The sequence below is a fragment of the Musca domestica genome, unplaced genomic scaffold, assembly GCF_030504385.1.
Source record: "Musca domestica strain aabys unplaced genomic scaffold, Musca_domestica.polishedcontigs.V.1.1 49, whole genome shotgun sequence".
Taxonomy (NCBI): Eukaryota; Metazoa; Arthropoda; class Insecta; order Diptera; family Muscidae; genus Musca; species Musca domestica.
The window spans coordinates 6,673,322-6,689,359 of NW_026712344.1; the positions used below are offsets into that span (position 1 = coordinate 6,673,322).

Genomic DNA, 16,038 nt, shown 5'->3' on the forward strand with positions numbered 1-16,038 from the left:
TGGCAAATTCTAACAAATCTAAATTTATTCTAAAATGTGATGCTATTTCCGACATTTTGTTGCTTTCATTCAATAAAATTAAAAATTATGGCGTTTGACTTTGTTGCAGTTTTTTTATCTCACCCTGTATCTAAACCGATTTTCACCAAATTTGAAGTACTTGTTTCTAGGATGAATTCAGTCGGAATTGACAAATTTCAGTCAATTTGGACTGATATTAACCACTTCGTGCACAAGAAACTTGATATCGGATGTATATGTGAGCTATATCAAAATCTGATCTGATCTCTAGATCTTGGCTGTATCTGATATCTGGTACCATAGATCATTGTTGTGGAGTGCATATTACGCATTTGAGGGACCTAAAACCACAAATCGGATGAAACATATATATGGGTGCTATAACAATATCTGAACCGATTTTCACCAAATTTGATGTACTTTCTTCTATATTGAATTCCGTCGTATGTGCCAAAATTCAGGCCATTTGGACTGACATTGACCATTTGTTGCACAATTTACCCGAAATCGGTTGAAGTTATACATGTGAGCTACATCTAAATTTGAACCGATTCTCACCAATTTCAATAGGGTTCGTCCTTGGGCCAAACAAATATGATTTGGAAAATTTGTAGGGTATAACAATATAATTTTGTTAATTTAATAAAGACCAAATTGCTTGTAGGGAGCTCAACTGGTGAGTGGGAGTGTTTCAAGAGAGTAACTTTTATTTTATTTTAAATTAGGTTTTACTCCTAGACGACAAAAAACAAAGAATACTCGAGTTCGTTTTTAATCGCACTAGTACTCCCGTTCGTAAGTTCAAATAAAAAGGTCGAACATTTTGCGTTGTAATGCGATTAATTCAATCGCCAGTAAGCATTTTCATATTTCCACGAATTCGAAACACCAATCTCAATTCAATATACTTTTCTATACCCCACGAACTCAGACAAAAGAATATCTCAATTTCACCTTCATGTTAAGCCAACTGAAAATGAAAAATCATCGTTGATAGACGAAAATTCCTTTCTATGATCTTTTGAATGGATATGTGATAGTATGTGTGAATATTGGCTTATATCCATCCATCTGTGTGAATATTGGCTTATATCCATCTTAAATCAATGCATCAATATATTGACAATAAAGGCGACGACGACGATGATGATGATGCTGCTGCTGCCATCGTTGATGACATGAATGTGTCTGTGAAATATCTTTGCTTACCCATATCATCACAATTCTTACACATCATTCAATTCAGTGGTGGTAGAAAGTGAAAATTCTGCCCCACAAATAACTACTCTTCCTTCCCATCAGGAAGACAAGAAAAAAAAAAACCAACTTGATTCTATGAAAACGATAGAAGTCACAGATAGCTGGATGTTGGCAATAAAAGAATCTCTGTTTGAAGGAAAAAATTGACTGAAATCAAATTGTTATTTCCCTTTTTATCCACAGCAGGAATAACAGGGTGGTGATATATTTACCCACCCCTTAAATGCCACAGCCACAGTTTGAACTTCATTTATGGAACTTGTGCCCTTTGTTGGCCGATTGGTTTGTTGGTTCAGTTCATCATTGAATTTTGGAATTTTATTACCAGCACAAATACTTTGTTATGATAGCATTGCTCATCAAAAATGAAAGCATTGAAATCATCTTCATCTTTTTTTGGCAGTCGAGATCGTGCCGCCTCCTTCCAATTCACATACTCCGGTGAATGCCAATGAAATGTTCCATTTCGCCACCTTTACAATATTTTTTTTATGTACTTCACTCTATCACTATTTCATGTGAAGGAATCATCACACATATTTGCCATAGCCAATATCAAAATCATTGCCGCTGACAGTGATGATGACAACGACAGTGACATGATACCACCAACTGGCAATGATGCCTGTGATGATGATGATGATGATGATTTGGGTGGCACAGTGCGAATGATTTGTATGTCACAGGTTAGACGAAATCTGGGTGGGTCAGGTGAAATGGTCATGGAAAGTGCGGTAAAGAATATAGAGCTGAAATTCGTTGTCTTCTTTATATACGATTTACAGTTGTCTCAATAGACGACATTGTATTCGTCTCAATAGACGTCTTAATAATGGGTCTATTGAGACCACTATTAAGACGTCTATTGAGACGTTGTCTTTAAAGTCGGAGACGTCTATGAAGTCGTTTATGGAGACGATTAAAAAGTCTTCTATTCAGACGACTATATTAATTTCCGATGCTGATAATTCATAAATACTTCGGAATATATTTATGAAATGTAGTACTTATTTTTGTTTCCTATCTCATTTCAGAATGACATCGGGATAACCAAATTTCAGATGCTAAGTTGTAATAAGGTGAGTGAAAGATAATATTTATTATACCCTATAACACTATGTGTTGGGGATATTATACGTTTGATTGGGCCAAAAATTATGTAACACCTCGAAATATTGGTTTCCCACATAGAAAAGTATATATTGATCTTCCTATCTCGCCGAGCTTATTCGATCTAGCTATGTATGTCCGTCTGTCCGAATGCCCATGTTAATTTGTAATCACTCTACAATTATGGTCCACCTTAACGAAGTTTAGAATGGAGGTGGGGCTAGGACCAGAATAGAAGCCTATTGCTTTTGGAGATGATCGCATAATATTTAGGGGTTGAAATGGACCAAAAACTGAAAAATTTCCTAATTTTGCAGTTGCTCTACAGGTCGCAATTATAGACCAATCGACGCGGAATTTTGCAGAGGGACGGATATTTATTAGCTAGAATGCATATGCGATTTTTTCAATTTGACTTATAATATTGAAGTGTATATTTTGTAATATTTTTATACCCTCCACCACACTATGGAGGGTATATTAACTTTGTGATTCCGTTTGTAACTCCTCGAAATACTCCTGTCAGACCCAACAAAGTATATATATTCTTGATCAGCGTAAAATTCTAAGTCGATTTAGCCATGTCCGTCTGTCTGTCTGTCCGTCTGTCTGACCGTCTGTCTGTCTGTTGTAATCACGCTATCTTTCGAACGAATTGAGATAGGAGGCTAAAATTTTGCACACGTGTTTATTTTTCCAGTAGGCAGTTTAAGTTCGTAAATGGGCCATGTAGGTCCACGTTTTCATAAAGCCCCCATATAACGGTACCTCCCGATATTCGGTATTTTGATGATTTTAGCGACATTATTCACCGGAATTGTTTCAACTTTGGTATTTGAAGTTCGAAATGGATACTACACCCTATGACAGAAAATTATCTGGCAGGTCCACGTCTTCGTATAGCCCCCATATAACGGTACCTCCCGATATTCGGTATTTTGATTATTTTTGCGACATTATTCACCGGAATTGTTTTAAATTTGGTATTTGAAGTTCGTAATGAATACTGCAGCATAAGAAAAAAATTTGTCGGTGCAGGTCCACGTCTTCGTATGGCCCCCATATAACGGTACCTCCCGATATTCAATATTTTGATGATTTTAGCGCCATCATTTAACCGGCATTGTTTCAAATTTGGTATTTGAGATTCGTAATGGATACTACAGCCTATGACAGAAAATTTGTCGGTGCAGGTCCACGTCTTCGTATGGCGCCCATATAACGGTACCTCCCGATATTCGGTATTTTGATGATTTTAGCGACATCATTTAACCGGAATCGTTTAAAATTTTGTATTTGAGATTCGTAATGGATACTACAGCCTATGACAGAAAATTGTGCAGGTCCATGTCTTCGTATAGCCCCCATATAAAGGTACCTCCAAAAAATCGGTATTTACAATTATAAATATTTTAAAATATTTGAATCGGCAGAAAGGTTTCTACACGTTTTCCTGTTGTCCCTATAGAGCGTAACAGCCTACTTTATCTATTCTGAAGGATTTATTTGAATTCTCCAATTGATTTCAGTGGCATTTGCAATTTTTTTAATTCTGTCTACCTAAAGCAATAACATGTCTTATTTATTGTTTAATTCAGACAAAACATTGTTCATTTATTTGGCCCAAGGACGAACTCTATTGATGGTATTCGTTTTAGATTTGAGTATAACTACTATATAACAAGTAAAAATAACATTAAGTTCGGCCGGACTGAACTTTTGATATCCTCCTTCTTAGAGTAAAGGAAAATTTTTATATAAATTTTTTAGACAAATCCGCAGAAAAATGTGGCAAAAATCAATGAAATACCGAATATCGGGATTTACCGTTCTATGGGGACTATACCAAAACGTGGACCGTTTCAATACCAACCATCCTAGAAACAATACAAATCGTTCTGCTAAATTTTGACGCTCTACATCAAAAATTGTGAGCTGTATCGTGAGTTCAACTGACAGATAGACTGACATCGTTAAATCGACTTAGAATTTTATGCTGATCATGAATATATATACTTTATGGGGTCAACGATGAATATTTAGAGAGGTTACAAACGGAATCACAAAGTTAATATACCCTCCTTTCCAAGGTTGAGGGTACAGTAAAAAGATATGGAAATTGATGTCATTGGTTAAGAGAAGGAGTTGGTGTTGGATATGTGTAAAATAATTGTACTAAATGGTACTAAAGTTAGTTATGGTGGAAATTAAAGAGCTTAAATCTTGAAATTTGATTTGAAGTCTTTCCGACTTAGGTATAGCATCCACATACAGGGTGAGATAAAAAAATGCAACCAAGTCAAACGCTATAATTTTTACATTTATTGTAAAATGTTATTGAATGAAAGCAAAAATGTCGGAAATAGCATCAAATTTTAGAATAAGTTTAGATTTGTTCGAATTTGTCACTTTTGACGCGAATTATGGCCATCAAACGGCCAATAAAACCGTCACACGCTGCCCGAATGTTGCTCTGCGGTATTTTGGCCCATTTCCGGTGAAGCGCTTGCTTGAAGTGATCGATATTTTCGTATTTTTTAGTGCCAACCTTGCTTTGCAAAATACTCCAGACACAATAGTCCAACGGACTGGTATCCGGAGATTTTGGTGGCCATTATGAGCTGGAAATGAAGCGAGGAACCTTATTTTGTAACCATTTTTGGGTGGCGCGTGCTGAGTGCGATGGTGCAGAGTCCTCTTGGAATGCCCAAGGTCTGCGGCCAAAATGTTTGCGTACCCAAGTCTTTAATACACCCTCCAAAATATATTTTTGCTATAATATTCGGCATTTATTCTGATGCCACGGTCGATTAATACGAGCGGAGAGCGACCATCGGCTGTTGTGGCGGCCCACACATCTCTCTTTTGAGTCTATTTTCTTTGTGTTGTGGTGTAAGTTCTTGCACTTTTTGGAATTTCAATGGTTTTACCCCGAGCTGATTTTTCAATATTTGCCGAAAGGAATATTGCGATATGTACAACTCTCGAGCCATTTTTCGGCCACTGCGACGCGGGTTTCGATCAAGTCGCTTCTTTACTTTTCGAACCATTTCTGCTGATGTTTCTCTTTTCTTCCATCCACTTCCTTGACGTCGGGCTACGCTACCAGTATCACGGTAACGAGCGATGGTACGAGACACAAACGATTTATTCACATTTAAATGCTGGAGTGCTCTAACGATATCACGCTTGAATTTCATCACGAATAACTTTGTTTCTGGAAAGTTCTCTCCAAAATGCTTTTGTACGCTTGTAAACAATATAATGATCTGTCACTGGAATAATTTTAACATCTGTCGGACGAGTGGTTTAAAAAATGACAGCTGTCTGAAGTTGGTTGCAGTTTTTCCGTCTCCGGTCCAAGTTTGGACCGAATCTGTTCAGTTTCCTTCGAATTCATATTTAGGCCATCATAAGGTTATAATGTTGAGCGTTAACTTTTGATCTAAGATATTAAAAAATTGAAACTAAGTATGTGAACATTTGTTCTGATTTGACTATTTCACATTTTCATTCTCACTAACTGAGGGGATATAACTACTTCCCTTGCAATAGTCTCAGGCACTTTTTTAATATATTCTTGATCTTTAACCCATATTTATGTGAAACTGTTTATTTGAAATGCAGCTAACCAGGCCATGAGCCCTTATTGTCTTCGACACTGCCAAAACGTTTCAGCCTATAGTTGTATACTGTTTTTTGTTATTGCAAATTAAATAATAAAAGTTTGAAATTTTTCTAAACCCAATTTATTGTCGTATTTATTTAGTTGCAATTTTTAAAAACTCCTTCCCCGTTCCCCCAACCCAAAAATTATTTGTTTCACCCCATCTCTTCTAAAAATTCCAGTTGACTCAAGACTTTGCACTCGGGTTTCGGGTTAAGAATCTTATATTCATAGTGTTATTATTGTTGCCTGATTTTATTATGTTGGGGCAATTTTTGTCTTCCTCCTTTTGTTTGTTTGTTTGTTTGTTTTGCTCTTTTTTATGTGTAAAGATAACTTTAAATATCCTTAGGATATTTATGACGAATGGGGAATTATTTTTTTATTTTTCGTTTTTTGCTTCAACATAGACAACGTCTTCAATGTCTCTTGCAAATTCTTTGCCTTCGAAAGGATGGATAGATGAATGGATGGATTTGTGTTCTGTGTTTTTCAACTTGACTTTGGTGCCACAACAAATTAATCCGAAACTCGGGCTAGGAATATGCAACATGACTGAACCAATGTGAGTTCTTAGAGGACGGACAGATGGGTGGTCTATGAGGCTAAACAAACTGAAAGTTGATGTCGAAGGAATTAAAAAAAAGGAAAATATGAAAAATAAGAATATTCAAAAGATGCCGAGTTGTTTGTTTGTTTTTCGTTCTTGGATTATATGCAGGCTGCTTATACGTCTTCGACACACTACCAGAAAAATGCATGGCAACCCAAAGCCAACCAAATAAAACAGAATTCCATTAAATAATTGCTCAAGTTTTTCATAATTCCTTTTTGTTGTTGTGCTGCTGCTGCTATTATTGTTGTGTAAATACAAAATACAAAAAAAAAAAAAAAAATAGCATTCAAAGAATAAAAGAGAATTTCCCATAGAGTTATTAAAGTTCGTAAAGAGCAATAAACAAAAACAAAAAAAAAAAAAACAATAGTTTGAGGGCTTCATTGGGAAAATATATATTTGTTTGTTATTGTTATTAATAAGTTATAAATCCTTGTGGATATTTAAAGAAAGCAAGCATCAAGTGGGGCTGTAAAAGTTTTGCATTGTTGTAAAGTAAAAAAGAAAAAGGAAATGAAATTGGGATTTTTAATATGAGAAAAACAGTTGAAAATTTAATAATTTTAATTATTTTTAATTTAATAGAAGATGATGTGATTATAAGGGAGATATGAAAAAAGTACTGCAAAGCCAAACATGGTTGCTGAGAGGACTCGTTTTGAAACAGTTAAGTAAATATTCTTCAGATGGGACAAACTATGAAATATTAGTTGAAAAGTTGTCAAAGTTGGGGTTTAGTCTAAATGAAAAAAAAAAACCACCCAGTAAAGAAAAGTCAAAAATCGGGCGGATCCGACTATATGGTACCCTACACAACTGTGCATATTTAGTAGAGCTCCCGTAATAGTTTGCTATGTAGTGCATGATATCACTTGGAGAAGGGTTATATTAAAGAAATATATATCGGATCCGAGTTCCACCAAATGGAAACTTACGTCCCGAAATTCACTTTATTTCGACTGATATTAGCCATTATTTGCACAATATACCTAAAATCGGATTGAGGCTATATATGGGAACTATATCCAAATCTTAGCCGTTCTCGATAAAATTTGGCAAAGGTATGCATAATGCATGTTACGAATGTGAGGGACTTAAACACCAAATCGGATGAAACATATATATGGGACCTATAGTTACATCTGAACCGATTTTCTCCAAATTTGATGTCGATTATGTCAAAATTCAGGTCATTTGGACTGATATTGGCTATTTGGTACACAATTAACCCGAAATCGGTTGAGGGTATATATGGGAGCTATATTAAAATCTGAACCGATCTCGATAAAATCTGACAGAGTTCTTTTCAAGCAGCTTGTGATGTTCGGTACCAATTATCATTATTCTGGAGTGCATATTACGCATATGAGGGACTTAAAACCTCAAATCGAATGAAACATATATATGGGATCTATAGCTATATCAGAACCGATTTTCTCCAAATTTGATACTATAGGTAGGTACAGATATATTAGGGGCTACACAAAGACCCAAGACATCCATAGACAATTTTCTGTCATAGAAGTAGTCATTAGGAACTTCATATACGAAATTTGAACCAATTCTGGTGAGTTATGTCGCTGAAATCAGCAAAATACCGAATATGGGGAGGTACCGTTATATAAAGGCTGTACGAAGACCTGGACTTTCGTAGACAATTTTCTGTTGTAGACAGAAATAACCATTAGTAACTTCAAATGCGAAATTTTAAACAATTCTGGTGAATAATGTCACTAAACTCATAAAAATACCAAATATAGGGAGGTACCGATATGTAGCGGCTATACGAAGACCTGGAACTGAATAGACAATTTTCTGTCACTGAGTTTCGTTTCCAGAGCTTCTTGCAGAGAGTTATGTCCTTGAAACGCATTTGGTCGGTCGGGGCTATAACTAAACGTGGTTCATTTTCAATACCAAAAGTCCTCCAGACGAAACACACATCTGAGTAAAATGTTATCAACCTAACTCAATTTGTTTCCACAGACGGACAGACGGTCATCGTTAAATCGACATAGAATTTATATATATATATATACATTTTCTTGTGGGGTGTAAAATGTATATTTCAAGGTGTTACAAACGAATGACAAGCTGAATATACCCTTCATACTATGGTGGAGGGTATAAAAATATGTCAAAAATATTGCATCAATTTTTCCAATAAAACCCGAAAAAATTCTCTAATTTTTTGAACATTTTTTCCTCGATTTTTTAGCTGACAAATGAAAGTAACATACAACTTCGTTTAAGGTGTAAGGTGTCGAAGGAAGAAATCTGCTTGATTTTCTCCATAGTTATAGTTTGGCACAGTGACACAGTGTTATTGAATAGAACCCGTCCTAAAATAAGTTTAATAATTAATTTGTAAAATTGATATCCTCTCGAAAAACTCAAAAAAAAAAAAAATATCCATAAAATACTTTCAAACGACGTTTGTTCAATTCACTTAAAATCCGCATTCAATATCAAATTGAGCTGATTTCATTGTTATTTCCCCGTCGTTCAACCATAATTTTCATTTCAACTATTTCCATTGGACAGCAAATATTTACCTTTTGTTCGCTCCATTTAGTCAATAAATGTTGAAGTAATTTGATATGCCTTTGGCATTCAGTTTTTGAATTCACATTCAAATGATTGCTATATTTTATTTATTTGTTATTTATTTAATATTTCCTTTTTTTTGTTTTTACTTTTAGAAATATTTATTTAATTTCCCTACACACAAAAACCCCGAATCTATTGACATGGCCCAAAAAAAAAAAAAAAAAAAAATATCATCTGCATAACGAAAAGAGAAAAACTGAACGATAGTCGTACAAAAATACACATCATATATATTACAACCAAATGCATATGCATCCACAAAAATTATGGCATACAACCGCCTGTGGCATGCAGTGAACCTCCCATGGGCACATCAATAAACATTAATTAGAAAATCTCAAAAATTTATCAATTACTCTTAACAAATTGAACTGTAAATTGTCCGAATTTCAATTTGGGGCGCTAAAATACCGCAAAATTTTAACAATTTGTTTTCTGGTCAAATCTATTTTCCCACCAACATGGCCCAGCCAGCTCTATTGGGAGAGTAGTCAGATATTTTTTGTATATATTTAATGGAAAACCCGATGCGGTGTGGTATTTGTGGCACACTCGGCCTGTCATCTAAATGTAATGGAAGCCTGGGAGGTTAGTAAACATTTGTTGGTTGAATGATTGTCCAACTTACCTTAATTAATTTGATAATTGGCCAAAAAGCTGGCAGGCAGTCAACCCAGTGTTATGTTGCAACAGTATAGTCTTTCTATTGGGAATATCTGAAATGAACAATTGTATTTATTTAATATATTATGATTTATTTTTAGAGAAATTGTATTAATTAAAAAGGTGTGTGGTACGCGCAATGATGGAACATTGAAGTTTTCCTCATAAAGCTCATAGGTAGAATAATTTACTATACGAGATACACGGACGGACGGACATACATAAATCGACTTAAAATGTCTGTCCGTCCGTCCGTCTGTCCTTTTTTTGTAAACAAAGTACACTTCGCATTTATTGCCCTATCCAGATGAAATTTTGCACAAATTATTTGTTTGGCCCAAGGACGAACCCTATTGAAATTGGAGATAATCGGTCAAAATTTAGAAAAAGCTCCCATACACATCTTTGTCCGATTTGCTTTTTATTGTGCACCACACGTGTAACATCAGCCTAAATAGTATGGAATTTTGCGCATACGTCCAAATTAGGTCTGAAAATAAGTATGTAAAATTTGATCGAAATCGGAAACCATATTAATGTTCATCCACTTTATTATATAAATTAATTAAACATAACGTTCTTTTTCGAGTGACAAAATGGGACTGACTTTATTTTTCCTTTATTCTTAAAATTAAGTTTTGTTGGACAATGTATTTAGTGCAACGTTAGCACTTTTGATTTTATTATTTCTTAGAGTTAGGTTTCTTAAAATGTAAGCATTTATCTGTTGTTTATACGAATGAATGACATGAATGCATTGTAAGCATTTTGCAAGCATATTTAAGTGCCATCGAACTTGCACGCGCAACAGAAACAGAAATAAAGAAGTTAACGTTAACTCCTCCCCTCTTTAAACCGAGCGTCCTCGATCGGTCAAAAATAGGGAATATGAGAAATTCTTCGTATTCCCGGCAATTCCACTACTTCCGGCATAGGAACACGATTACGTGCGTCATACGGACATGAATCTGCTATAGACGGGGTGAGTATAATTTCTTTTCCCCTTTTGCAGATCTTGGACCTTATAATGAAAACGATTATCAATATTATCGCGAAGGAGGTAAGTCCAAAATTTGTGGTTTGACCCCACTCGTATTTGCCTCCCAATAAATTTATGGCTTTTGTGTTACTAATTTGAATTTCTTTAATTGACTCTAAAGAGAGCGTCTCTTCTATACTGAGAACAGACTCCCTAGGTTGCAGAATCGCCGGTAATGGTTGAATATGGCTTATTTCAAAAAAGGAATATGATTTGTCGGAAATACTTAGTGTAGTGTTGCTATATTGGATGACATACGATCCAATAAGTCTTTGTGCAACATTATTTATTAGGATTGTTTCATTGAAATTATTTAACAGGATTACCCCTGGAGAAACTTCTTCAACTGTTGGTACTGTTTTGTTATCAGTTACCGTGCAATTCGATGTCTTGCTATTTAACAAATTAGAAATACAGGTGTTATTCTCTATAGCTTCTAAGTTTATGCTATTACACATACTTATATTATTGTATTTCATGCATTCACTCTTGATTCCGTATAATTTTAAATCTTGTTTGCACATTATTACATTTTCGAATTTTAATTTATTGACGAACTTCTCAAATTTTATAGGTTTCAGTAATAATCTATTACAAACTTTGTTGTCTGTCATTGGTATTCTAATAATATAAATGATAGATTGATTATTAGTTGCGATTTTTATTTGAGCAAATTCAAAGATTTCTTCTACATTAACAAACGGTATTGAATCTTTTTCAATTATATTTTTAATAATATTTATCTCGTCAGATGAAAGTATGAATGAGTTTACAATTCCTATTTTTGCCCAATGGATAGCGTATTGAATATTTACAATTTCTTGTTTTAATATTTCTATTTTAAATTTTAATTTTGAACTTAATCTATCTCTGTTTACATCACTGTAATTTATACTTTTTATTATTTCATTAGTTATTTGTGTTAACTCATTAATTTTTCTCAATGACAATTTGTTAATTACAACTTGTTTATTATTGTTTTCTAGAACTTCATTAGTTTTCTGAGTTATTATTTCAAAATCATCGTGGTCTGGATTTCCAGCAATCCATTTCCACGCTGAACCTATAAAATTCAATGATCGTTTATTTTTCACGTTTGGCTTCAAACGGTCCAAGTATCCTTGAATCTCTGTCAGCTCATGGGTTAGGAAGGGATGAAGGAAATGGTGTTTGGTTATGTTCTGGGAAAGGATGTTTTGTAGGGAATTTATTGTTTCTTGATATTTGTCGATGTCAATGATATGAATTATCCTGAAGTTACCATCTTGAATTTTTGCCAAACCGGAATCAAACGCAACAATTTGAGAGTTTGTATAGTCCGTGGCGAATAAAAATCTGAAAATATTTGATTTCTTAATTTCTGATATTGTTTTTGTGTACGGTTTTTCCTGATTCTGTAATAACAGTTGTATTTTGGTTTTCTTTTACTATTTCTTGTCTGTATGCCTTACTTAACTTTGTCCCAAGTCTCCTATTCTCTTTTACGAATATGATTTCTCCTGGCGTATAGGTTTTTGGTTGAGTCCTTTTCTTATTGTGGTAGTTAATATCTTCTGCTTGTTTTTCTTTAAGCCTTTGGGCAATTTCGGATCTTTCTTTCTCTATATCATCCTGACTCATGTTTGCCCTTTTTCCAAGAAATGCTTCAACTGGTTTCTTTTGAATGCTTGAGTGTATTGTGTTATTATATTCGTAAATGGATCTATGTAAAAGCTCTGAGAAGGATTTGTGTAAGTTCTGTGCTTTTAGACATCGCATTATCTCTGACAGTGTAGAGTGGAACCGCTCAATTTGCCCATTTACAGTACTACTGTACGGCGGGATTTTGAACAATTTGATGTTGTACTGATTTTCTAACATGAAAACTATTGCTTTGGAATTAAAAGATCTTTCGTTGTCGATAACTATTATTTCAGGAATTCCAAAGGATATGACTAATTCCCTAAGTGGTTCTTTAATGTCTTCTGCTGATCTTGATTTCAGAATTTTTGCTTGAGCGTATTTAGAAAACTTGTCTATAGCCGTCAATACGGATGTCTTTTCGGTTATGTAAATGTCTATGTGAACAATCTGTCCAGGATTTTGTGGGATAGGTGTTTCCTGTAGGCCTATCTTATTAGGATGTCTATCGTATTTGTTTTCTTTGCAAACTTTACATTGATCGACTATTTTCTTAATTTTAGCTTGCATTCTGGGAAAGTAGTACTTTGTCAATAACTGTGCTTTATTTTCTACGCTATTTCGGTGTGCTCTATTATGTTCAGCAATAATCTTGTTTTCTTGGTCTTCATCATTTTTCAAGTCGGTTACCATTTGTCTTGAATATTTGACTTTGTATTGTGTGAAATTATCACGGAACACTTCTTGCAATACTCCCAAGATTTCGTCATTAGTCTTTAAGCAGTTTGTTACCGATGGGTTTAAATATTTCTTCAAAATGTCTCTGAGAAATTCTGGTGTAATATTTCGTTCATTTATAGTATGTCTGTGATAAGTTGGAAAGACAATTTCAAATTTATAAGATGGTTCATCATCTTCTGAAGAGATGAGAATTTGATTCTTAAATGCGTTTATCGGAGCGTCAGTGTATTGTATTAAATTATGAGATGAGCTTTCATGACTGTGTTGGGTCGAAGTCAGAGCATTTATCTCTTCTGGTTCTTTAGGAGGTCTTGATAGTGTATCGGCAACTACATTTGTACTACCGGGTTTGTATAGTAATTCGTAATTGAATTCCTCAAGGAAGGCTTTCCATCTTCTTAGCTTGAAATTAGCTGTTTTATTATTCAATGCGTATGTCAGTGGAAGGTGATCGGTATAAATTTTAAGTTTGGCAGAACCGTAAAGGTAGTTTCTGAGGGATTTGAGAGCCCAAGTAATTGCAAGCATCTCCTTTTCGTTTGTTGCATAATGTTCCTCTTCCTTTTTGAAAGTTTTAGACAAAAATACAATTGGTTTATTATCTTGTGAAAGCACTGCGCCCATTGCATAGTGCGAAGCGTCCGTAGTAAGTTCAAATTCTTTATTAAAATCGGGATATGCCAATATTACGTCTTCCGATGACAATATTCTCTTTAATTTATTAAAAGCTTCTACTGCTTCTTGATCGAGATCTATGGCCATTTTATTGGAAACGTATTTGGACGCACGTCCTGCCTCCCCCCTTAAATATATTGTCAGAGGTTTAGAAATTTTGGCATAATCTCTAATAAAGCGTCTGTAGAAATTACAAAGTCCTAAAAATGATCTTAAGTCTTTTAGTGTTAACGGAAGTGGAAATTTTTCTATTGCTTCAACCCTTTTTGGGTTTGTTTTTATACCGGAATCGGATATTATGAAACCTAGGAATTCAACTTCTTTTTTCAAAAATTCACATTTGTCGAGTTGTACCTTTATATTGGCTTTCTCTAATGTCTCGAATATGGTTGAAATATTCTTGAGATGTGAATCTTCATCCTCTGCGAATATTATTATATCATCCATATAGATGAAACATATTTTGCCAATGTGCTCCCTAAGAATGTCGTCCAAGGCTCGTTGGAATATGGACGGAGCATTTTTCAAACCAAATGGAAGTCGAGTGAATTCGTATTTTGCATTATTAATAGAAAAGGCAGTTTTTTCTCTATCACTTTCCCTAAGTAATATTTGGTGAAATCCACTTTTTAAATCTAATACACTAAACAGTTTATTTTTCCCTATTTGTGGTAGGATTTCATTTATTTCTGGGATGGGATATCTATCTCGAATTGTCTCCTTATTTAATTTTCTATAGTCTATCACCATTCTGTATTTCACTTTGCCTGATGCATCCGATTTTTTTGGCACGATCCAGATGGGTGAATTGTATGGTGACCGTGAAGGTCTAATTATACCTTGATCGAGGAGTTCCTTTATTTGTTTTTCTACTTCTCCTTTCAAATGCATAGGGTAGGGATAAAATTTTGAATAAACTGGTTCGACATTGGTAGTCTGAATATCGGCGACTACTGTCGTAGTGTAAGTAAGTTTTTGATTTGGTTCCCCAAAGAGTGATTTATGCCTTTGGATCACTAGATCTAATTTTTGTTTCTCTTGTGGGGTTAAATGGTCTGTCCTAAGGTCGATAGTGTTCACAGATCTAGATAATTTCTGCTTTATTTTCACTTTTATTCTATTGTCTATAAGCATGTAGTCTTTTGACGTATAAATGACAGCAGATAATTTTTTTAAGCTATCGTTTCCTAAAATTCCGTCAAAAGATTTAAGGGTTGGTAAAAGGAAGAATTGTAGAGGGCAACAATTTTTGTCAAAAAGATTAATAAAAGTGTGTTGTGTTATTGCTGTTTTTCCTCCTACTGAGTTTGCAAAAAACGGGGTTTTATTTTCTAAAGGATTTTTTATAAGTCCAGGTTGGATATAGTTTTTATTTGAACCCGTATCAATCAAGATTTTAAGAATTTGCCCTGAATTCGTCCTACATTCAAAATAAGGTAAGGACGAATTCGTTAATCTAAAAAATGAATATCTACGAATTCTTGTGTATCTTCTTTGTCATCGTTGTCAAGAACATCATATTGATTTTTTATGTAATCATTGAGATCAGATAATTGTTCTTGATTTTCATACTGCTCTAACATTGTTTCGTATTCTTCAGCGGTGGGACCTAATTCATCTGTGTCTACATGAAAATTTCTTTGTGCCTTATCAGGTCTCCTAAATTGGTCAGAATGTTCTGATGGTCTCTTTCCATAAAATCTATTATTTTGTGCTGGCCTATTCATGTAGTTAACAGCTCGGGATTGCATGGAAGCATCTATTTCCATCGGCTCAGGCTTGGGCTGAGGTTTTGGTGCTGTTGGTCTTGGTGGTTGCAAATTTTGATTTTGGGGGTAATTATGTTGATTATAATTATTACGAGGATAAATAGGAGGATTAGAATTATTTTGTCGAACACCAGAGTGTTGTGGCAAATATGCCAATTGTGGGTAAAATGGCATCTGATTCGTATTTTGAAAATGAGTTTTTGGATGGGGTGGTTTCTGAAAATTTAGTCTATTATTTTTAACTGTT

General features: G+C 34.5%; 1 protein-coding gene across 1 annotated transcript in view; it reads right to left on the minus strand.

The window, feature by feature from the left end:
• The window catches only part of LOC101899868 (serine-rich adhesin for platelets), a 236,121-nt gene that overhangs the window by 187,110 nt on the left and 32,973 nt on the right, over positions 1-16,038 (minus strand). Inside the window, exon 2 of the mRNA XM_059127918.1 lies at positions 9,913-10,000. The gene's annotated coding sequence lies outside the window, so the exon portion shown is untranslated. The remainder of the gene's footprint in view (positions 1-9,912; positions 10,001-16,038) is intronic.